The following is a 26,829-nucleotide window of genomic DNA, read 5'->3' as shown; positions in this document are numbered from 1 at the left end:
TAATCGACCAACAGGGAAAACATCACATTATGACTCGACTGGACTGACAATGCTCTGATACCACTAATGTAACACCCTTCTACCCAAACGACATATTTAAATAGATTATCAGAGTACAACATGTAGAAGAGCTTACATTTCTTACAACATAACAATTATCGCATCACAACATAAAACATATTATTTATTTTATTAAAACTTCGCAGCGGACAACAACACAAATATTATCATTCATCATATAACAATTCATAATAATGTTTCAACATTATCTCAACAAAACATCTCAACATATTAGTCATCATAAACAACGTAAATAATAACCAATTATCTATCGAATCCCATAACCCCGGTGTCACATGACCAGAGCATTTGACTCGACTCTGTAGAATAACTCTACACTTATTCTTCAAACCTCAACAATAGCTACTCTTCTTTATCTGCACATTGCTCATCATAGATGAACATAAACACATGCAGAAGGGGTGAGAATTACATTATTAAATAATAATATATCGACAGAAATATAAACATAAATATATTTCACATATACCAACACAGCTCATCATAATCATCATAATCAACATACTCATGAACATCAACAAAACAACATATCAAATGCAATGCACACACCCATGCATGACTCAACACGACTCGGTATACCCATTTTGTGACCAACTACAGGATCACCACTCCCAGATTCATCACCATAGAATCCGAGTTCCCCGCAAGGAACCAAGCCTCTCAACAAGCCCGGAGTCAACAACATCATTGGAACTCAGTCCGTTCATCACTAGGCATCGGCCTTTCAGGAATGCATGCACACCAAACATGCATCATAATCAACATAGCAACAACAGCACCATATAGTCATGTTATCATCATCATTAATACATTTTATCGCAAGAGCATATCACATCATGCCACATAATCAAACACAGTATTAGCACACTCTACTAATATCTATACTACTCAAAACAACGGGAAATGAACCCTCGTATATCTTGCATCAGCTAAGTTACCTCGCTCAGCCTAAACAATCAACAACTGCACAACAACAGTCCAGGAAAACCACAAGTCTGCCCATACGCGTATTGCCTATGCCCATACGCGTATTGCCCGCGCCTGCCCAAATCCATACGCGTATTGCCCATGCCCATACGCGTATGCTACGCGTATCACATTCCCATACGCGTACCAACAGAGACCAAAACACGTTCAAAACATCATCTTCCTCATCCATACGCGTATTGCCTAGCGCCATACGCGTACCAGCCATTTCATACGCGTATTGCCTAGTGCCATACGCGTATGACCAGGAACCAGATTCCCAGATCTGCAATGGCTTCCTCTGCTACGAGATCTATCCAAATTCATCCTACCACAGTCCCAATTTCACACAAAATCACTCATATCATCTAACACGAATCATCCCCTATTCGATTTCACAAATCCTAACATCATTACATATACTTTCTATGAATTCCTTCGATTAAAATCCCAATTTTGTTCATCCAATATGTCACCATTTTCAGCATATTATCGTTTAATAAGGTTCAGACCCCTTACCTCTTTGGATTGAAGGAAGTTCTGAGCAGACTTTTGGCCTTTTCCTCTTCCTTCTCTTTCTCTTCAGCGTTTCTCCCTTTCTCTGACTCTAAGGCAACAACACGTGAAAACTCTGAGTTCTCCCTTTGGCCTCTTTTATCCAATTCCACTTTTACCCTTCCACTCTTCATATTCCATTTATTTTATTTATTTAATTATTATTAAAATAAATAACATCTCTAATAATGATAATAATTCCCAATATTATTTAATAATTCATTTTACCTTCAAATAATCATATTGAAATAATATTTAAATTAATCTAACAATATTCGGGGTGTTACAAGGGACATCGTTTCCAATGAGTAATATGTCATCTACATATAATACCAGGAAGACGACCATGCTCCCATTAACCTTCTTGTATACACAAGGCTCATTTTCATTCTTGATGAATCCATATTGTTTGACTGTTTCATCAAAACGAAGATTCCAGCTTCTGGAAGCTTTCTTCAATCCGTAGATTGATCTTTGTAACTTACATATCTTTTGGGCTTCTTCTGGTATGTCAAATCCTTTAGGTTGTGTCATGTACACATCCTCAAGAAGATTCCCATTAAGGAAATCAGTTTTGACATCCATCTGCCATATCTCATAATCATGATATGCAGCGATAGCAAGTAAAATCCAAACAGATTTAAGCATTACAACTGGTGAAAAGGTTTCATCCTAATCAACCCGATGAATTTGTTTATATCCTTTTGCAACTAGTCTTTCCTTATAGGTATGTACCTTGCCATCCATGTCAGTCTTCTTTTCAAAGACCCACTTGCATCCTATAGGGTTAACTCCTACAGGAGGCTCTATCAAGGTCCAAACCTGGTTTGTGTACATGGAATCCATTTCAGATTTCATAGCTTCTAGCCACTTCTCAGACTCGGGACCAGTTATAGCCTCTTGGTATGTCACATGCTCATCTTGATCCATGAGTAATACATCACCTTGATCAGTTATGAGATATCCATATCTCTCTGGTAGGTGACTGTAAGACCCCAATTTTGGCCCTAAGATCCCTCATGGCATCATAACATTGCATTTGCAAAGCCTCAAGGATCATAAGCATCTTGGTTCCCCTTACCTTTGGGTGGGACCCCTTGTGAGTGGTTTGAGATCACCAAGCATGCTTGAATTGTATATTATTGCTTTTCTCATTTTATTTACTAACCAAAAGCACAAAAATATGTCACTAACATTTCTTGTTTGTAGCTTGAGCAATCACAAGGTCAAAAAGCTCCTAGGTGATCCTTTGTGCAAAGATATGGCCAAGAGAAGATGAAGGCAAGCATGACAATGGTTCCCAAAGCTCTCATCCACAAAATATTCCTCCCTAGCATCTCAATTCATCACTTTGATCAAAGCAAGTCAAAGGGTTTGAAGTTTGTGTCCCAAAGAGCCCTAATTCATCTGTGTACCAAGTGTGCCTTGCTAATGAAGCAACCTCAGCCCATGGTCAAATAAAATCAATGGAAGTTCTCTAATTCATCATTTCATGCATATTTTAGCTTATTTGAGTGTCCTCAATCATCAATTCATCAAGATATGAGTTGTGGACTTGAGAAGTTGATCGGTCAATTCATCTGACTATTTTGAAATGCACTGAGACCTAACTTTTTATGTGTTGGTCAAATGGAGATGACCACAAGATAAACAATGTTCTTAAGGACAATATGAACAACTTTCATGTTCATAAAAATTTGATTTGAATCTTGGAAGGTCATCTTCCATTCCAAGACATTATAGGTCATTTTGACTAAAACCCTAATTTTAGGTCAACTTCCCAAGAACATAACTCATTCATTTTTTATGATTTTGAGGTGGGATCAAATGCATTGGAAATATTATTGTGTCTAATTCAAATGTTGTGTTGAACAAAATTTAAAAATATCAAACGAAATACATGTGATAATGCAAAACATTATAGGTCACTTTGGACCAAATGCATTGAAAGGCAAAAACGTCCAACTTCAAGTGCCCATAACTTCTTCATAAAAAATCCAAATGATGCAAAATTTAAGTCCATATTGATTTTCTTGAAACGATCTACAACTTTGATGTTGGAGGTTTATCCATTTGAGGCTTGCATCATCAAAACAGAAGGGCTTGAAGTTGGTCCATTTTGACAAAATTCTCAAAGGCATGTTTCACACTATGAACTTCATGGCCTGTTTTCACAAATTTCCACACTTCAAATGAGTTTTTTCTCAACATAACATTTGTTCCTTATGGCAAGACCTTTCCAACCATTACCCACATGCTTATGTTTGGATTTTCTAATTGGCATTTTCGAAGAGCTGAAGTTTTAGGCACAATTATGAAATTCATGTTGAAACTTCGTGCACAAGCCATTGCCTTGCAAACTACACGTCCATTTCAAGTTGTTTGGTCATCAGCATGCAAATACAATTGAGTTTGGGCCTTCTACATTATCATGCAAGCCCATGCAAGGGAAATCCACTTGCCATGCACACGAGAAAACTCACTTGTTCAGCCAATTCCATCTATAAATACATGTGCTATGCTTCATTATGAACTAACCTAAAGGCGCCTAAAGCTCTGCAGAAATCAATTCCCACCCATACCAAAGGAACTAAGTTCATATTTCTTCAAAATTTCAGATCTGAAATTCGATTGAATTTGGTTGAATCTTCATATCTAAAGTTCCTAAACCTTCATCATCTAGTCCATTTAAGTTCTCTTTGGCAAAAGGAAGCAAGGAAAGTGACTCAAAGCTCCACAGTTCAAAGGTGTGCATCAACTAGTTTTTTCTTCGAAACTCCTTATTCCTTGACCTATTGGCCTTGATATTGTGTTGTCTGAAGTCCTCTCTATAGAGGCATCATTGCTATGTGCTCAATTTTTGAAATCCATGAAGTTCAGCATGAACACCATATTTTTCTCCTTCTGATTTCTCTTATTATAGGGATCTAGAAGAGAAACTAATGGTATAGGGGTGATGTACATCACCCTAGCTTTCCAATGATATGAGGATCGCTTGTTTTCATTAAGTTTTTTACCTCTGCAACTCTCACTGGAAAATGCAACCTTGCCGGAGAAGACGGTGGTGTACACCACCGTCTCTTTGCCAGATCAAATCTGGACCCTTGGATGCGTTTCCCAGATCTAATCACAACCTTCCATTGTTATGACTTTTATTTAATGTCCATGTGACGCGTTTGACTAAGGACTTTGGTAGGCGCGCGCTTGAGGGCCCTCTGATCAGCCACGTCAATTAATGAGGCTTGATCAGACGCCTGTGGTTTTTTCTGATTTTTATAATTTCCCTTTTATTTCTTTTATTTCATTAAACTTCAAAAAATCATAACTCTTTCATTTTAGTTCCAAAAAATATGGGACCAATTGCATTATTTCTCTTTTTAATTCTAGTTTCTAAAAATGATTTTTAATATTTTTTATTTCATCATTTGATATTTTTTGTGAATTTTCTCTTTTCTGGCTATTTGAATGATGATGGATCTATGAAAAATATTCTCATCAATTTTTTAATTGATTTGAGATTTATTTGAGATTTTAGTTCAATTAGGTCATTTTTAATTGATTAAAAATAGTTTCTGACTTTTAAAAATGCTGAAATTTTTTGTCAAGCTTTGTTTGACCTTGTTGAACTTGGGATAAATCACTTGGACCTTTCAAGGTTGATTTGAAGTGATTTTGAAGTTTGACCTTTCTTTAATATTTTAATTCAAGTTTATTTTTTATATTAAAAAATGCCAAAAATATTTTGTTCATTTCTTGACTTCCAATCTTCATCTCACTTCTGTTTTTGATTGTTTGACCATGATCCTCAATGTCATTGATCAACACTTGATGATTGGTACATTCCATTTCATTTAATGCACTTTATTCTTTCCATTTTCATTATCCATTATTCTTCTTCATCTCCTTCTTCTTCTTTTTTCTTTTTGATCAATGAGTTAAAGGTTGATAAGTTAGCATTGATTAGGGAGGCTTAATCTTCCTTGATTCAAATCTAATTCATCTTGATCAATTGATCAAATGAATGGCTTTGCATTAAGGATAGGTTGCTTCCTAAATCATGCAAAAGACTTAAACCAATACAAGATCAACTCTCTTCTTCTTTTTGGCATGGCAAGTTGTTGGAACTTGGTTCACTAATCAAGACTTATAACTTGTGTTATTGCCTACATTATTATTGACCGGCCTCAGATAGTTGTGACTTCTACATAAGTCCAATTACGATTGCTTAACATAGCGCTAAATTTGCCTTATGACACACTAACTACTAACACTAACCATTAACCATTAACATTTACCTTTTGCACTTTACTTTTATGCAATTTACTATTCTTGTACATATTATTCATTTGCTTTTTCCTTTTGCTCATTTGAGCACATGTTTATGTTAATGCAATTTGCCTTTTGCTCACTTGAGCACATAATTGTGTATATACTTTTGTGCTTGTGTTTTGTTTGATTGTTGTGGACCAAATACAAAGAAATGGACAAATGGACTTAGACTTTAGGACTTTTCCTATGCAAAATTTGGAGTCAAAGAGCAACTAGGCATTGGGCCTTTAGAGTGCTATACAAGTCAAAGAGCAACTAGGCATTGGGCCTTTAGAATGCTTAATGTTGAAGAATGACTTTGAAAGGACCAATTTCTAAACTTTTCTTGTCCATTCCTTGTTGGTTTTGCTAGAATCTTTGATGTGTGTGTTCTTGTGCTAGGGATTCCAAATTGATCCAAATTGAGGAACCATTGCCATGAGCTTCTAAGAGAAAGGGACCCAAGATACATTGAGGAGCTTTCCAAGTTCATTTGGTTGTTGATTGCTTGAGTTTATGCTTATGTGATGGCTTATTCCAAAGGGTGGGAGCTACTTGGATCATCAATATGATCTCAAGAGAGGAACTTCATTTGTGGTTTTGTTCTCTTATCTCTTACCTCTTGTACAATTAGGACTTAGCCTTTCTTCTTCTTCCCTCCACTCTAACCCAAGCCAAAACTTTTGTGCAAACATTTAACATTTCTTTTCAAACATTAGAAACCTAAGCCTTATACTTTTGATTTTCAAACTTTCTTTTCATAGCCCTTATTTTGAATTGAACTTCTAAGTCAACTTTGACCATTTTGTACATACTTTTCATTGGTAAATATAACCCATTCAAATATCTCTTTGTGGTTTCAATGGCCACCTTCTTAATCAATTTTTTTCATAACCTTTAGCTGTTAGGTTTGAGTTATCCTTGAGGTAGATGTAATACTCACCTATATCCTTAGTGATGGACAATGAGTCTTCCATTCTTATTATAGGGTTAACCCCTCACTAGCATGTCGAAGCTATCCTCACATGGTGGATTTGTGGTTTTAGGTTGAGTTTTCTCCCTTGGATAACAAAAGACCTTAGGGCTTTTGGACCAATCAATTCACCAACTCATTTTGAGATTTTTACCCCGAACTACGAGGTTTTGATCCTAATCTTTTTTAAGATGGTACGTAGGCAATGGGTTCATCCATCCAAACACAAAATGTAAATAAACTTGTACATTCTCTTCTCATCTCTTCAATCATGTTTGCACAAATAAATTTTCACCAAATACCAACTTTACAACCAATGTGAAAAGGGCTCCCTAGGAGTACCTAGGATGTTTTGGGTGCTTAAAACCTTCCCATTGCATAACCAACCCCCTTACCCAGATCTCTGACATTTTTACTAGTTTTTGATTCGATAAAACTTTTAGGTTTTTGTTCGCTTTTTAACCATTCCTTTGGATAAATAGAAGTGCGGTGGCGACTCGACTTGTATGGTTTACCTTAGATTTAGTCAATATCTCTAATGGTAACGAATACCCCGCTACAGTGACGTATCCTGCTTGACCTACGTTGGTCTTGTTCTACTTGAGCAGGTTGCTCTTCCACAACTACTTGTGTTTCCTGCTCTAATTCCTCCATAGGTGTATCAATGCTTTGTGATTCTTGAATTTCTTCAAGCTCTACATTTCCTCCCACTGATTCCTTTGGAAATAAAATCCTTTTCTAGGAAAATTCCAGTTTGAGCGACAAACACTTCGCCCTCAGAAGGATTGTAGAAGTAATACCCTATTGTTTCTTTAGGATATCCCATAAATAAGCATTTGTCAGATTTGGGCTTAAACTTAGTTGAAATTTGTAGTTTCACATAAACTTCGCAACCCCAAATCTTCATGTATGACATATGTGGTTTCTTACCACTCCATATCTCATATGATGTCTTCTTAACCTTTTTGGATGGAACACGGTTAAGTGTGTAAGTTGTTGTCAATAGTGCATATCCCCAAAAGGAGTTTGGAATATCGACGTGACTCATCATGGATATGACCATGGCTAACAAGGTCCGATTTCTTCTCTTAGATACACCGTTCCCTTGGGGTGTTCCAGGAGGACTAAGTTGGGATAGAATCCCACACTCTTTCAGATGGTCATCAAACTCTATGCTTAAATACTCACCACCTCGATTTGATCGAAGAGTTTTAATATTCTTACCTAGTTGGTTTTGTACTTCATTCTTGAATTCCTTGAACTTTTCAAAGGACTCTAATTTGTGTTTCATTAAATACATATAACCATATCTACTGAAATCATCAGTAAATATGATGAAGTACTAAAAACCTCCGCTGGCTGGTATGTTCAGTGGTCCACATACATCAGTATTGTCATACCCTAAATTTTGCCCCACTTAAAGGCATGTATTTAAATTTCAAGCATTTGTATTTATCAATTCGCATCCATTCATTGACATAAATTATTTCATTTTTTTAAATTTTATTTCACTGACATTTATTTAATTTTCATTAAAAAAATTTCTATTTACCAATTCACATAAAAAACATGATCTTCATTCATAAGCATTCATATTCATAAATTATTCCTTTTTTTTTTAATTTCATTTCAATGACATTTATTTAATTTTCATTAGAATTTTTTCTATTTAACAATTCACATAAAAAAACATGATTTTATTCATAAGCATTCATATTCATAAATTGTTCCATTTTTTTAGTTTCATTTTAATGACATTTATTTAATTTTCATTAGAATTTTTTTTCTATTTACCAATTCACATAAAAAATAGGATCTTCATTCATAAGCATTCATATTCATAATAAGATTTTCATTTACCATGTCATTCATATATTTGTTTTTCCATAAGTTTTCTATCATACACTACGTGCCCATAATCGACACTTGTTGCATTACATTGAGTGCTCTTAGGTTTAGATGAATTTAAAAAGAAAATGAAAAAATGATGATAATTATAATTTTGTTTTTTTCTACAATTTGTTTTACATTTTGTTTTACAATTGTTTTTCTTCACAATTTTAAACTTCGTTTTACAATTTATTTCCTTCATTTGAATTTAATTGATTCTTTTGTAACATTTATAATTAGATTATTTTTATTTTATTTTAATAAATTTTAAAAAATAATTTTTATGTTACTTTTTGTCTACATCATAAGAAAAACATAACAATTAAAAAAAAAATCTTTAGTTACACATTTGCTTTTTTTTACAGCAACTAAATAAACAAATAATTTGGTTTCCAATGCATTAGTTATTACAATATGTTGTTTGCAGTAGCAATTACAAAGCAAAGGGTCCTCAATTGAGCAGTAACCACTATAATCAAATATCTACAATGACATTTCAAAGCAAAAACTAAAAAAATTTAGCACACAATTGCTTCTGCTATTTGCTGTTGCTTCTGTCTTTGAGCAGAAAAGTATTTTTGTCTTGTTGCTGCAGAAATTACAGTACACAGTTAACACATTTTAGTTATTTAGCATTTGAATAGAAAAGTCAAACCATAAAGTAGTATAACAAAACTTGATACTTTGAGGCACACCAGGAAGTTTGTATTGAAATGGCAAGATAACATTTGACATCTTAGAAAGTTCTTCATTATTATTACCATGAAAAATCTCAGCAACAAAAGATAGCAGTTCTAAACCCTAATCCTTTATACTATAAGGGCAGCAGTAAGTAAAAACAGGAGAAAGAAAAAACACAATAGGTTTTTTTCAAAAAAACCTAAGGGATCAGCAACACAAACGAGTGAACAACAAAGAGCAAAAAACAACCTACCACCAAGAACACACACGTTCCTTAGCATTAAGACCAAAAATCGATGGCATCAAGTGCAAAAAGAAGAAGATAAATTGAGGAAGCAAAGGAAGGGAGATTCGAGCTTTAACGTACCTAATTGTTCATCGCCATTGAAGTGCTCCAGGTTCGACATACTCATTTCCCTTTTGTTAACACTTGATTTGTTTTCTGCTTTTATGTCGTAAGAGTATTGAGTCCGTATGAAGAAGGTTTAAGGATTGTGGGGGTTAAGGCATTTTTCTCCGTATGCTTTGTTCTTTCCTTTGTTTATGTGTGGTTTAAGTTTGGTTCATTTCTTCGTTAGCCATTGATGTTAGGTTGAGAGGTTCAATTGACTCGTCTGAGTCTGTGCTTGGAGGGCCTTGTTCGTCATGGCTGCTTTACGTCCGTCATACCAGAAGAAGGGAGAAAGCGGCTCTGAGGATAAGAGCGGTTAGGAGAGAGTGAGTTGGAGTTTGAGGAAATCAGTTTCGAAATTGATTTTGGGATTTTGGAATTGTGAGGAGTGTGTTTAAAACGCGAGGAAGAAGAGAATGACGTTTCGTCGTCTTTTTTATTTATGCCATTAGGGTTCTTTTGAACCGTGTTTGTGTGTTCCACCAAGCGGGTCGGTTGAGATCCAAGTGGATCTCCTGACCCGCGCCCGAAGTTCCAACTCGGCCACCCTTTTGGGATTTTTTTGGCCAAGGCCCGTTCCTTTTATTTATTTATTTAAAACTCCATTAAGTTTATATTTGTTTTGCTGGACGAACTTAGTTTCTAGCTAAGCACTTCAGGCCTACTTGTTGAGACTTCTCTTGTCTCCCACAAGGCCCCAAGTTCAATCCTTGGCTTTAGTTTTTGTGGTTTCATTAAATTTTATTTTCTTAAAGATAGTCTTTATTTTATTTTTCTTTTTTAATTATTTTGATTAAATTAATTTTTTTATCCCCTATTTTATTCAAAAAAAACATGATTGATTTATTCTATTTCCGTTTATTTTTATTTTTTAAAATGCGTCAAAAAAAAAGAAAAGTTATTTATTTATTCATATATTTTTTAACTTATTCATAATCAACTTATTTTGGGGGCTCCTTGTATATCAAGTTGTTGTGAGGAGATTTATTCAACTCCCTTTGTTTTCCAATCTTCGTACTTCGATCATTTGAATCTCAAACCTTCATGTTATCCAAATATTCAAATTCTTTTCTCATTAAAATCTGAAGAAAAAGATTACCTGAATGAAATATCCAGTCGTAATCCCGAATATTAGGTCCAAGTTGTAAGAGCTTGTAAGCCATAAGTATTCGTCTTCTCTTCAAAACGCTCCAATAGTCAAATCATTTTCATAGGTGAATCTGAAGAAAAAGATTACCTAGATGGAATATCCAGTCGTAATCCTGAATATTAGACCCAAGTTGTAAGAGCTTGTAAGCCTATGTATTCGTCTTCTCTTCAAAACGCTCCAATATTCAAATCATTTTCATAAGTAAGTTGGAAGAAAAAGATTACTTGGATGGAATATCCAGTCGTAATCTCGAATATTAGGCCCAAGTTGTAAGAGTTTGTAAGCCCTATATATTCGTCTTCTCTCTAAAATATTTGTAAATATTCAAACGTCTTTTCTCAATAAAGTTGAAAGAAAAAGATTACCTGGGTGAAAGGTCCAGATGCAGTCTCGAGTATTAGACTCAAGTTGTAAGAGCTTGATGTAAGACCCTAATTTTGACCCTAAGATCCTTCATGGCATCATATCATTGCTCATTGCGTTTGCCTCAAAGATCATAACATCTTGGTTCCTTACCCTTGGGTTGGGACTTGTGTGAGTTGGTTTGAGACCACCAAGCATTCTTGAATTGTATATTATTGCTTTTCTTATTTTGTTTACTAACCAAAAGCACAAAAATGTGTCACTAACTTGTTTTGTTTTGAAGCTCAAGCAATCATGTGTGCCCTTGCTCCTAGGAGGCTCATATGCTCAATGAAGTGGCCAAATAAAGATGAAAGCAAGCATGGAAATGGTTCCCAAAGCTCTCAATCATCATATATGTCTCCCAAGTATCTCAATTTGCCAATTTGATCAAGATAAACCAAAGGTCTTGAGGATTGTTTCCCAAGGAAACCCTAATTCATTTGTGCATTGACTATGCCTTGCTCATGAAGCAACCTCAACCTATGATCAAATTCAATCAAGGGAAGTTCTTTCATTCATCATTTTATGCATATATGAGCTTATGTGATTATCCTCAATCATTCATGCATCAAGATTTGAAGTTTGGACTTGAGAAGTTGACCAGTCAAGTCATCTGACCAAATTGAAATCCACTGAGACCTAACTTTTGATGTGTTTGTCAAATGAAGATGACCCCAAGAGAAAACATGTTCTTAAGAACAATATTAAAAACTTTCATGTTCATCAAAAATCCATTTGAAACTTGGAAGGTCATCATTCATTTCAAAACAATATAGATCATTTTGACTGAAACCCTAACTTTGGGTCAACTTCCCAAGGACCTAATTTCTTCATTTTTTATGATTTTTGGGTGAGACCAATTGCATTGTAAATATTAAGATGTCTACTTCAAATGTTATGTTGGAAAAAATTTCATAATCCTAAAATAAACACATGTGATAATACAAAACATTATAGGTCACTTTGGACCAAAGCCATTGAATTTGAAAAAAGTCCAACTTCAAGTGCCCATAACTTTCTCATAAAAAATCCAAATTATGCAAATTTTGAGTCCAAATTGATCATATTGAAAAGATATAAAACGTTTATGTTGGAGGTTTTTCCATTTGAGGCTTTCATCATTGGAACATAAGGGCTTGAAGTTGGTCACTTTTGGCAAATTTTTCAAAGGCATGTTTTGTACCTCAAACTTCATGACCAGTTTTCGTAAATTTACAAACTCCAAATGGATTTTTGTCCAACATAGATTTTGTTCCTTGTGTCAAGAGCTTTCCGACCATTACTCGCATGCCTATGTTTGGATTTTTCATGAGTGACTTTCGAAGAGGGGAACATTTAGGCCTAAATATGGAATTCACATGGAACCTTCATGCACAAGCAATTGCAATTCAAATTGCACATCCAAACCTTCTCCAAATGAGCTCAGCATTCATTTCCAATTGATTTTGGGCCTCACATGCGCCTGTACAGGCCCATGCATGGAGGACCCAATGATCATGCACACGGATTCCACACCTCATTGCCTTGCACTTCAGCTATAAATACCATGCTTGCTTCATTCAAATTAAACCCTGGATTCAACCTGAAGCTCTGCAGAAATTCAAACCCAACCACACTAGAGGAATTCTGATTTTATTTCTCAAATTCAAACTTGAATTTCAACTTCCTTGGTTGATCTTCAGTTTCTAATTCCTAAGCATATCATCATCATCATCTCCTGATCAAGTTGGAAGCAAGAATTGGAGCAGATCGTGTTGTTTAAAGCTACACTTCAAAGGTTTATGCTCAAACTGTTTTGATCTATATCTCTTCATATGATGTGATTTGCTTGTGTACAAATGGTTTTCTGAAGTCCTCGTGTGAGAGGCAAGCCAATGGTGGCTTTGATTTTGTGAATTGGAACATTTCAGTTTGAACACCTGGATTTTCCATCTCAGATTTCTCATTCCATAAGGATCTTAAGGATAATCCAAGGTTATAGGGGTGATGTACATCACCCCAGCTTCATTTTGGTATTAGGATCATGCATTTTGGTTGAGGTTTGAAAACCTGCAACTGGTGGCCGAAAACAATTATTCTATTTCCGTTTATTTTTTATTTTTTAAAATGCGTCAAAAAAAAGAAAAGTTATTTATTTATTCATATATTTTTTAACTTATTTTGGGGAGTCCTTGTATATCAAGTTTTTGTGAGGGGATTTATTCAACTCCCTTTGTTTTCCAATCTCCGTACTTCGATCATTTGAATCTCAAACCTTCATGTTATCCAAATATTCAAATTCTTTTCTCATTAAAATCTGAAGAATAAGAATATCTGGATGAAATATCCATTCGAAATCCCGAATATTAAGCCCAAGTTGTAAGAGCTTGTAATCCATAAGTATTCGTCTTCTCTTCAAAACGCTCCAATATTCAAATCATTTTCATAAGTGAATCTGAAGAAAAAGATTACCTGGATGGAATATCTAGTCGTAATCCCGAATATTAGGCCCAAGTTGTAAGAGCTTGTAAGCCTATGTATTCGTCTTCTCTTCAAAACGCTCCAATATTCAAATCATTTTCATAAATATGTTGGAAGAAAAAGATTACTTGGACGGAATATCCAGTCGTAATCCCGAATATTAGGCCCAAGTTGTAAGAGTTTGTAAGCCCTATGTATTCGTCTTCTCTCTAAAATATTTGTAAATATTCAAACATATTTTCTCAATAAAATTGAAAGAAAAAGATTACCTGGGTGAAAGGTTCAGATGCAGTCCCGAGTATTAGACCCAAGTTGTAAGAGCTTGAAAGTCATAAATATTCGTCTTTCAAGCCCAAAAATACATTCAACCAATCAAACTCTTTTTTCGCCGCCGTGCGATTAATCAGAAAAACCTTTTCATAAATGAAATACATCTTTTCTTAAGATGATGCAAAGCAATGCTTCATCCATAATTGTTGAGCTAAGATAGTGATGTTTTTCCGAATGTTGATTTGTAAATCAATTCGATGTGTGGTATACATCCGCTCCTCGTCTGTTTTGGGTAAAATAATATTTCTCGTCAATTAATATGGGATAGCTTTCGCTAAAATCGACCAATAAACAAATATTTTTTCTACCCAGAACTACATGTGCCTTGAGTTCTCTATTGCACCCGGAGATACGTAGGAGCAGGATTTGTAAATCTTGTCAGGCACATTAATAAAAAACTTAGGTTTAGTCCCATTCGTTATAAAAAAATCCAAAAAAATCTTCTCTTTTCTATTCTTCTTTCCCTCTTATTAACTTGAGAAGCCTAACATTTCAAGCTAACATTAACGCACACAAGTAACCTAATGGTTCCCGTTGAGTACAACGGGCGTGAGGGGTGCTAATACCTTCCCCTTGCGTAATCAACTCCCGAACCATGATTTGGTTGCGACGGCCATAATCATTGTCATTCTTTCTTGGGTGGAATATTCAAATCATTTTTCATAAGTGAATCTGAAGAAAAAGATTACCTGGATGGAATATCTAGTCGTAATCCCGAATATTAGGCCCAAGTTGTAAGAGCTTGTAAGCCTATGTATTCGTCTTCTCTTCAAAACGCTCCAATATCCAAATCATTTTCATAAATATGTTGGAAGAAAAAGATTACTTGGACGGGATATCCAGTCGTAATCCCGAATATTAGGCCCAAGTTGTAAGAGTTTGTAAGCCCTATGTATTCGTCTTCTCTTTAAAATATTTGTAAATATTCAAACATATTTTCTCAATAAAATTGAAAGAAAAAGATTACCTGGGTGAAAGGTTCAGATGTAGTCCCGAGTATTAGACCCAAGTTGTAAGAGCTCGCAAGTCATAAATATTCGTCTTTCAAGCCCAAAAATACATTCAACCAATCAAACTCTTTTTTCGTCGTCGTGCGATTAATTAGAAAAACCTTTTCATAAACGAAAGACATCTTATCTTAAGATGATGCAAAGCAATGCTTCATCCACAATTGTTGAGCTGAGATAAGTGATGTTTTTCCGAATGTTGATTTATAAATCTAATCGATGTGTGGTATACGTCCGCTCCTCATCTGTTTTGGGTAAAACAATGTTTCTCGTCGATTAATCCGGGATAGCTTTCGCTAAAATCGACCAATAAATAAATATTTTTTCTACCCAAACCACGTGTGCCTTGAGTTCTCTATTGCACCCGGAGATACGTAGGAGTAGGATTTGTAAATCTTGTCAGGCCCATTAATAAAAAACTTAGGTTTAGTCTCATTCGTTATAAAAAATCCAAAAACTTCTCTTTTCTATTCTTCTTTCCCTCTTATTAACTTGAGAAGCCTTACATTTCAAGCTAACACTAACGCACACAACTAACCTAATGGTTCCCGTTGAGTACAACGGGCGTGAGGGGTGCTAATACCCTCCCCTTGCGTAATCGACTCCCGAACCCTGATTTGGTTGCAACGACCATAATCATTGTCGTTCTTTCTTGGGTTTTATCGATATTTCCCCATTCCTTTTTAGGAATAAATAAAGTTCGGCGTCGACTCTGTTTAGTCCTTCATTGCGAGCGTGCGATTGCGCTTCGCTAAGTCGTGTTCTCAACTTTCGAGGTGCGACAAGTATGTATGAGGGACAAAAGATCATTAGCTCTTTCACCTTTTCCTGTGAATGAAGACTTTGTCATTTTTCCAATTAAACAAGATCTGCATGTCTCATACGATTCATAATCAAAAGAGTCCAAGAGTCCATCTTTATGGAGTTTGGAAATGCGTTTCTCATTTATGTGGCCTAACCGGCAATGCCAAAGGTAAGTTGGATTTAACTTATTAGGTTTCATCATTTTAGTATTAATGTTATAAATAGGCCTTTCAAGATCAAGGACATATAGTCCATTGTTCATTTGTGCAGTAGCATAGAATATATCATTCAATTAAGTGAAGCAACAATTATTCTTTATTATAAATGAAAAACCAAACTTGTCCAAACAAGAAACGGAAATAATATTCCTGCTAATTGCAGGTACATAATAACAGTTCTCTAACTGAATTATTAAACCACTAGGTAAAGTCAATGCATAAGTTCCTATGGCTAAAGCAGCAACCTTTGCTCCATTGCCAACTCTTAGGTCAACTTCACATTTTGCCAAATATCTACTCCTTTTTAGCCCATACACATTAGTACAAATGTGAGAACTGCATCCAGTATCTAATACCCATGATGCAGAAGTAGATAAATTAATTTCAATAACAAAAATACCTGAAGTTGAAGTCTCTACTCCATTCTTCTTATCTTCCAGGTACTTTGGGAAGTTTCTCTTTCACTGTCTGGTCTTACTGCAATGGAAGCAGGTGCCTTCCTTTGCTATGCCTCCACTAGGCTTCAAAGTAGGAGTAGTGGGTTTGGGTTTGGGTTTGGGTTTGGAAACTTCCTTGCCTTTCCCTTTACCACCTTGCTTGGTGGGTCTTTTGTTCTATCTCTTTCCATTTCCGATCATCAGAATGGACTTCCCTTTTGACTTTAGATTCTGCTCAGTAGTTCTTAACATGCCTAGAAGTTCAGGAAGACTTTTGTCCATATCATTCATGTTGAAATTAAGGACAAATTTACTGAAACTATCTGACAATGATTGCAAGATCAAATCAGTCGCAAGTTCCTTTCCGAGGGGAAAACCCAACCTCTCAAGGTTCTCCACATACCCAATCATCTTGAGCACATGGGTATCTACAGGGGCTCCCTTAGCTAACTTGCCTTGAAAAAGGGCTTTTTAAACTTCAAACATCTCATGCCTTTCCTGCTCTTGATAAAGCATCTTAAGGTGTTCGATCATATCGAACACTGCCATGTTCTCATGTTGCTTTTGTAACTCTGAGTTCATGGTAGCTAGCATGAGGCAAGCAGTTTCATTGGCATCATCGTCATGCTTCTTATAAGCATCTCTTTCTGCCTTAGGTGCATAACTAGGAGGTTTCTCTTCAGGAACAGGTTTCTTCAAGACATACAACTTTCTATCATGTTTGAGGACAATCCTCAAATTTTGGTACCAATCCAAAAAATTCGTCCTAGAGAACTTTTCCTTATCAAGGATTGATCGTAAAGTGTTGTTAGAGGTGTTTATTGTCATGGTAATCTACATGAAAAATATGAAAATATAAGTATCACTAAAATAACATATTTAATTAAATATGCTCCCACTATTTTACTCAAAACAAATGACCCTCACCATTTGATTCGGAAAATCCCGTTGGAAGATTTTCTAGTGGGTACATTTCACTTTGTTTTAAGTCCACGTAGGCGGATTACACAAAACTAGGTTATTTAGGTAGGAACTCCTTCTAATTGTATCTAATACAACTCTCGAATATTTTAGTTGGGTGAATAACTCCTTATTCCAATCCATCACATGGATCATTTCCAACTGTTGCTTCTAAACGTATATAATCTTATTATAATTTGTTTAGTTAAGTTTGACCCATTGTTTTAGCAATTGGATATTACAATTATCCCATTGCAACTTACTAATATAGAACATGCATCTCGCGTAGGTGAAACCTACATTGTTCTATACTAGTCTTGCTGAGTGCTAAAGCTTGGAAAGCATAAACTTAATATTTAATTTGAGGGAATTTGCAATTATTTTGATCCCACCGGCTTATTTATCATATAAATCGTATCTCACATGCATCAACATACATTCACATGCATCAACATACATACAAAATGAAACACTTATGACCGCTAGTGCAATTGTTCTCCTAAGCCAATGAGAGAACCTAAGCTAACCTAATAACGATCTAAGCTTCTCCAAGCAAGATCTTCAAGGTTGTCCTCCTTTGATATTGTATTCTTCTCTTTCTTCATAACATTACTTTACATAAAAGAAACTCGTTTTACATACGAGGGAGTGAGATGAGAAAAGAAGTTACATAAAGAGATTAAAAGAGAGGCACGACACGCAAGTCGTATTTTAAAATCCCAAAAATAAAATAAAGGAAAACTAAGGCCATAACAGATCACCACAAGACAATAATAATAAACACATTATTATTATTAATTTAAATTCTGTTAATTAAATAAACCAAATTAAATTTCGGCGACTGATCACACTACGCAAAATTTTAATGAACGATTCATTTGAAATCAACGTCAGTTTTCGCATCAACACTTGATACTTTAAAGCACAACTCTTGCGCAGTCACAACCCTAATCGCATAACTCTTTGACAACACAACCCTTGTACCGTCATGAATCCTAATGCAACAATTTCATACCGTAAAACACACCTCGATTGTTATTTCAGTATGATTGATCAACACATCATTGCTTCACCATACTAATATCGGATTCCGAAGCAAATGATCATTGATCGCTCAAAGGAAAACAACCATTAAGTGTTTGAATGAACGAAACAGTATATCATATATACCATATTTTGCATTAGAATTACCTATATCATATATATAACTTGATCGATCTCAATTGTGTAACCTATGGACGACCGATGTATCACTGCTTCACCATACTAACGTCGGATTCCGAAGCATAGTCAACACCAATCATCCAAATCATACACATATGATGCCAAATTTAATTACTCATTTATTATTTGATTCATTCTGTCTTTTAATCGTATTAATAAAGAAAATACAGAAAATAAACAACTATTAGATGCATGGTTTCATAAGTGGCTTTGATACCACTGAAGGAGAATTGCAATCCAAAACGCAGCGGAAATTAAAAACTTATCCTTTAGTGATCCTTACGAATGAGCATGATCAGTGATAGAATCGTTACCTCTTATGGCGATTGAAACCTTTGATGTTGATTTAAGGAGTGATCACGAACGTTGAATGGTGATAACGCCTCTACTCAGTCCACACGAACGGATTCCTATAGTCTTAGTGCTAGCTGCTACGAATGAAGGCTTTGAGTGAGTGTGTGTGTGTGTGTGTGTGTGTGTGTGTGTGTGTGAGAGAGAGAGAGAGAGAGAGAGAGAGAGAGAGAGAGAGAGAGAGAGAGAAAATTTTATCTACTCAAATGCTTCTGTACAAGGGTTCTATTTATATAACCACTTGTGTGAGATGTAAGCTAAAAAGTCCACTTAAATGTATGTGGGCCATATTTTATGATATACCAAAATCACTTAAGCGCGTGGTACCTTACCATATTTCGTATTCTACTTAAGGGTACCGTACCTTACGATGTTCTAAAATTCACTTAAGTGAATCGTACCTTATGGTGTTCCTTATTTACTCTATCTCTCATCAATCTGTTTCTTTGTGTGTGACCCTATAGATTTTCGCGACATTGACAATTATATTAAATCACATATTTAACATAATAAATAGTGAAAAGTCTCTAGTAACACATCACTACTACCCAAGGCACGAAAATGTCATGTGATATGACAAATCCATTTGTGATAATACCTATGTGTACAATTACCATTTTGCCCTTATGTCTATATTGAACACAAGGCATAGACTGTGTCATCCTTGTCCAGTTCAATATTGGACCCTTAGACATTTATCCTGTTATGCAGGATGGGAAAATTCCATCTAGGCCACTCATGTCCCTCAGCATGCTTCGTGGAGTACCCTCAATTATCTTTATGGTCATCCAATTACGGACAACTTTTGATCAGCAATAAAGCACTTGACTCTACATCTATTGTCCATAGTGATGTCAGGTCGAATGGTGGTATACACCACTATCACCATGAAAATAACTTATGACACTTTGCATAACATTCTATATAGTATTCTCATAACGGGTCAATCCAGTATAAATATTACTCGTAATATTCATACCTATATTTAAGACTTGATAACTCTTTATCCATGATCCATGAGATGTGATCATCAGTCTATATACATAATAGTCTTAATGCTTTAATGTTATCCCATTTCACAACAAAGCTCGACTACAGATACTTTAAGAATAATATCCTTATGTTTAATGGGATCTCATGATTAAGTCACACTTGATACATTAAACGGACTATCTACTCTAGGGACTTTATTAAACAAACATAATAAAGAAAAAAACCTTTTATTATTAATAAATAATTCCATACAAGTACCAAAAATATTGGCCTCTAGGGCTTACACCAACACTTCATACCAACCACCATTGTCTCAGGTCAACATTCAAAGACCTCAAACATCTCCGGAAAATCGTGGGAGACCTCGAAGGAAGACTAATGCACCAGGATGTGAAACATGGGTACGTTTCAATCGGGCGGGCCATTGATTTTCTTGTCAATTGTTGTGTATTTGAAATTTATAACATAATAATATTAATTATTTTTCATTTTATTTTTTATTTTAATTTTTCATAATTATAACTTAAAAAATTAAAAATAAAATAAAAATAAAGTATGTGCCACTTGATGCATGCTCTTAATGAGTTATTGTATACGCCAATTACATTTACTTGTGGTGCGATGCAGTAGCCATTAGACACGATGTCATAGTGTAAAAAGATAATGCATGCGTCATTTGATATGATCACTGTTTTAGATATGTAATTTTTTTTGTTAAAAAAATAACTATATTAATAAATAATTTGAAAATATGATCATTTTGATATTATTTTTGAAAATAATAGTTATTTTAAAAAAAATCAAAATATTGAGTCACTTAACATGAGGATAGCATGTCCATTTTTTATTTATTAATAAACACAACCCATATGCATGATTCATACGTATCACACAAAGCCATTGGGTTGTGCTTCTAGGGTATGACCACAGAAGAAAATTGAATCCATAAGTAGGAATCCAGCACTTAGTAGTTCACAGGTTCAGATTCTGACACCGCCATAATAATTGCTTACTTCACGGGCCACCACTGCTTAATTAGGTTTTAAATTAACTACATTAATTATCATGCAATTAAACCTGTTTTCCTTAGAATTCCATACTGAAGTGAGGAGACAAATATTTAGGTTTATGTGGGGTTACTTAGCATATCACATTCAGTAATAGATGGATCATGATAGGGTCCTAACTCTATTTAATTGCATATATACACTCCCAAATTCATGAACCAAAAAATTTGAGTATCACTCTCAAAGGCATGGTCTAGTTAATTTGCCACTTGTTTGATAGCTATGGTAGGGTTTCTATTTAAAAAAAAACTCTACTCAAATAAACTTTAATTTTCAAGTGAGTCTAGCTATTGTGTAATTAAAACTTACTATAATTGGGAGGAAAGTGTTCTAAAAGGACATAGAAAGAGATCTAAGTTCACAATGTTAGAAAAATAAATAAGGTAATGCTAACTTGTGTCCTAGGGACACATGTTAAGAATTAATTGTAGAAATATTTTCTTGGAACTTGTGTATGGTCTTTATCAAAATCTTATAATTAATATTTTTATTACTTTTTCCAATATAAACTTTCTATTGATGAATTGCTTAACATGTGTCATTGGGGCACAAGTTAACATTATTCAATAAACAAGTGCTAACTATATTCTGAATAGAAGTACTACATGTAAATTTTATGTTATAAGCATGGCTCTTTGATCACCAACACAATACAACTCATCGCTAAATGATGGAGGATTATACTAACTCTCATTGTCAGTCGCGTTCTAAAACTATTATACACATGTTGTGAGATAATACAAATAGTTCAATATGTTAGTCATTGAATTAGTTGGTTGCTAAATATGTGTTAGTTAGGAAAGTTAGTTATCCACTCGTGATAGTCACTTTGCAACATAACTCTCTTGTATATAGTTGTAAAATATAGTTATAAAGATCATTCCAGATGAATAAACATGTGACATTTTCCCTTGCACTAATAAGTGGCATCTGAGTCCTTCAAGAGTCATGTTTGCGAGATAAATAAATAAAAAATGCAATATTTTTATTTAGGGTGAAAAATTCTGATAATTATGTTATCTTCATCTCTCTCGTATTGCACCATTCAGGCTCTTTCCAGGGTGGATTCCTCAAACTTTGTAACTTCTATAATTCTCAAGTTCGATGGATTCTACGATCAATGGTCTATACTCATGAAGAATCTTTTTTGATTGAAAGAATATTGGGAATTTGTGGGAAATGGAGTGATTGTTGCTCCACCAGATGCCACACCATAACAACACAAGCTTGTAGAAGAGAGCAAGCTCAAAGATCTCAAACCCAAGAGTTATTTGTTTCAAGCGATTGATCATACAATTCTTGAAATGACTCTTGTTTGTAACACAACAAAACATATTTGTGATTTCATGAGAAATAAATATCAAGGTTCTACAAAGGTCAAAAGAGCTCAATTGCGGGTCATGCGCTGAGAACTTCAGGTTCTTAGCATGAAAGACAATGAGTTTGTTGATGAGTACTTTGCAAGAACCTTGGTCATTGCAAACAAGATGACTGCTCATGGTAAAAAGTTGGAGCATGCCACAATTGTTGAATTTTTTTTGCGATTAATGATCCCAAAATTCAATTACATGGTGTGTTCCATTGAAGAATCCAATGATGTTACAACCCTCTCCATTAACGAACTGCAAAACAATCTTCTTGTACATGAACAAAGAATGAAGATTGACAATATAAGGATGAGAACAAGTGCTAAAGATCGCAAATTATGGTTGTGGTAGTGGTAGCAGTCGTGCTAGGGAACGTGGAGGAATTTGAGGTCATGGTAGAGGAAGACAAAGTATAGACCAAATTGAATGCTTTAAGTGTCGTAAGCCAGGACATGATCAAAGTGAATGTCCAACTTGGCATGAATATGATACCAACTATGATGAATATGATGAAAGTGAAGAATTGTTTCTCATGGCACAACATGAAGTAAGTATAAAAATCAAAAGTGAGATTTGGTTTCTTGACTCGGTCATAACAATCACATGGTAGGAACAAAATAATTGATGTTCAATTATGAGAAATTTAGAGAATAAGTCGGGATGAGAGATTACTCAAATATGTAAGTGATGAGAAATGGTAACTTAAAGTTATGCATGAATTGAATCATTCAAGTTCTTACTGATGTGAATTATCTACCAGGCCAAAAAAAAATCTCTTAAGTGTTGGTCAGCTGATGCAAAATAATCTTACTATTGTGTTAAAAAATGGAGGTTGCATAGTGCTTCACAATGATACGGGCCTGATCATGTCCACTCAAATCTCATCCAACAAGATGTTTGTAGTATATGCACCTTTGATCCTGCCAATATGCTTGAAGGCCACTATAGAGAATGACACACAATTGTGGCATTGTAGATACAATCAATTAAGCTTTAAGGGAATTCACACGTTGATCAAGAAAGAGATGGTGAAAAGTATGCCAAGTTTGAAGGAAATGGGAGAAAATTGCTCTAATTACTTGATGGAAAAGAAACATAGAGAAGCCATTTCGAAACTTGCATCATGGAGAGCTAAGACAAAGCTTGAGCTGGTTCACTCATATATGTGTGGACCAATCAAACCTGAATCCAATGGTGGAAACATGTATTCATAATCCGTTACATATGACTTTAGTAATCCTGAATTTACTTCATGCATTAAAAGGTTACGCCTTTGATGTTTTCAAAAAATTTCAAGGCATTATTGGAAAAAGAATCAGGTTTTCCTGTTAAATGTCTTAGAACAAATTGAGGGGGTGAATTTACATCCATTGCATTTACCGAAATATGCAATGTTTATGGCATCAATATGCAATTGATCATTGCTAACACTCCACAGAAAAATGTACTATTATAAAGGAATAACATGAAACTGATGAATATGATTAGAAGCATGATGGCAGGAAGGAATGTTCCTAAGAGTTTCTGGCCCGAAGCAGGAAAATGTGCAGTCTATATACTTAACAGGAGTATTGTTCTATCTGTGAAGGACATGACTCCAGAGGAAGCATGAAGTGGTGTGAAGCCTTCAGTTCATCATTTCAAGGTGTTTTGATGTATAAATTTTGTGCATATTCCTGATATGAAAATAAATAAGGTAGATGTCAAAAGCACCAAGTGTGTGGACTTGGGACTGAGTGAAGATATCAAACCTTGGAAGCTCTATGATCCAATAGAAAAGAAAATTATAATAAGCATGGATCTAGTATTTGAGGAATCAAATGGTCAGGAGGTGAGTAAGAGTCACAAGAAGAAGAATGCATGAGTAACTAGAAACGTTGATAGTGAAAAGGGAAATAATGAATATAATGATGCCTCAACAGATGAAGAGATACACATTCAAAATGCTCATCAAGTTGAAAGGAACAATGTAGAAAGTGAAAGTGAGGAAAGTGAAACTGAATAAGAAGAGCTTCCCCAAAGGAAAAAAAGACTAGGTTACTTAGATGATTATGTCACATGCCTATAAGGTGAGGAAGAAGAGAAATTTCAAAACCTAGTTTTGTTTTACAGTGACAATGATCCTCTAACATATGATGAATCAAACATGAAAAGTGGAGAAATATAATGGGTCATGAGATTCATTCTATTGAGAAAAATGACACATATGAGCTAGTCTACCTACCGCCAGGAGTTAGCAATATTGGTGTAAAGTGGATTTACAAGATATAATGCAATGAAAAGGGAGAGGTTGAGAAGTACAAGGAAATACTTATGGATAAAGGAAAATTAAAACAATATGGCATATACTACAATTAAGTATTTACTCTTGTGGCAAGATGGGACACTATTATGGCAATTATGCCCTAGCAGCTTGCAAGAATTGGAAAGTTTACCAACTTGATGTCAAAAATGCATTCTTGCATGATGAGTTTTTGAAGCTATCTATGTGGATCAACCATTAGACTACGATAAAGGAGTAAGAGAAAAGGTCTATAAATTAAGGAAAACTTTTTATGGCCTTAGGCAAGCACCAAGGGCTTGGTACGACAAAATTGAAGCCTACTTCTGTCATGAAAACTTTGAAAAATGTCCTCATTAACATACCTTGTTTGTGAAGCATAACAGAGGTAACATCATAACTGTTAGTTTGTATGTAGATGACTCAATTTACACTAGCAACAATTATGAGATGTTTGAAGGTTTAAAGGAATCAACAAAAAGGTTATTTACCATGACAGATCTGGGAAAGATAAGGTATTTCCTAGGAGTGGAGGTAAAGTCGAAAAATGCAGGGATCTTCATACATCAACAAAAGTATTCCAAAGAGATCCTTACAAGATTTGGCATGGATCAATACAACAAGATGTGTAATCCCATTGTTCAAGGATGTAAGCTAACAAAAGATGAGAATGGAAACCTTATTGATGCAATAAATTACAATCATATAGTAGGATGTGAAGGAACAAACATCAAGTGATTCAAAACTTTCATTTCCACTACTACAAATAATACATTCAGAACCAACATTTTATGACGTCACATTTTTATTATTATTTTGAAAATATCATATATTCCCTCGGGTTACAGCTAAACTGATGGGTAAATTATTTAGAGGACACTCATTCGAATCCAACAACTACATTTTATCACCTTTTAATTTTTTTTATGACTTATTACCTCGGTTTTGTCTAAAACCGAGAGTTAAAGTATTTAGAGGACACGTCTTTGAATCTCAACAGCTATATTTTATCACCTTTTAGTTTTATTTTAAAAAAGTTTATGACATATTACCTCGGTTTTACTGAAAACCGAAGGGTAAAGTAGCATATTTTTAATTTTTAGTTTTATTTATTTATGACCAATTTGATGGAAAAAATCAAGTAGCGAATCTTTCTCGTTCATTTATAAAGTAGCAATGGTCAAGACATTGCCAAATCATCAATCCACATGAAACATCAGTGATCCGCGTGGAACTCTCACTAGCCAATCAAAACGTGAATGCCACAACTATCCATCTTGGATGCAAAGTGCTGAAAATTAAACTTAACATATTGAAAACAATGATATTGAAAGCAATAGCAGAAAAATGTTTATGATTAGTTTCTTAACATAATATTTTCTCTAGTAATTCTTCTTGAAAACGTTTAATGTTAGTTGGAAAAATATGAAAGTAACTTATTAATGTTAGTTGTAGTTGTATCAAGTAAAATGTTTAATATTGTTGTTGTTGTTGTTGTTGTTGTTGAAATTTAGTATTTAACAATTCTATTGATTTTGTTTATATGTTGTTGTTGTTGTTGTTGTTGAGACTTAATGTTTAAAGATTATGTGGATCTTGTTGTTGTTATTGTTGTTGTTTTTTGTTGTTGAGATTTAATGTTTAAGGATTTTATTGATTTTGTTTTTGTCGTTGTTATTGGTGTTGTTGTTGTTGATTATGATGATGAAGATTTAGAATTTGTCAATAAATTTGATGCTTTGCAGATTAAAACGAAAAAAAATAGGTTAAAAATAAAAATTATGTAAACAGGACTTTACCCTTCGGTTATTGTTAAAAACCAAGGTAAAAAGTAGCGCAATTTTGAAAATCTAAAAAGTGCAGTTGTTAGGGATCGAACACATAACGAATGTTATTTTCCCCTCGGTTATTCAAAAACCCAGCGGTAAAG

This window comes from Lathyrus oleraceus, chromosome 5 (assembly GCF_024323335.1).
Source record: "Lathyrus oleraceus cultivar Zhongwan6 chromosome 5, CAAS_Psat_ZW6_1.0, whole genome shotgun sequence".
NCBI classification, from domain to species: Eukaryota; Viridiplantae; Streptophyta; class Magnoliopsida; order Fabales; family Fabaceae; genus Lathyrus; species Lathyrus oleraceus.
The sequence above is the reverse complement of the archived record's forward strand: the minus strand, read 5'-3'. Positions refer to the sequence as shown.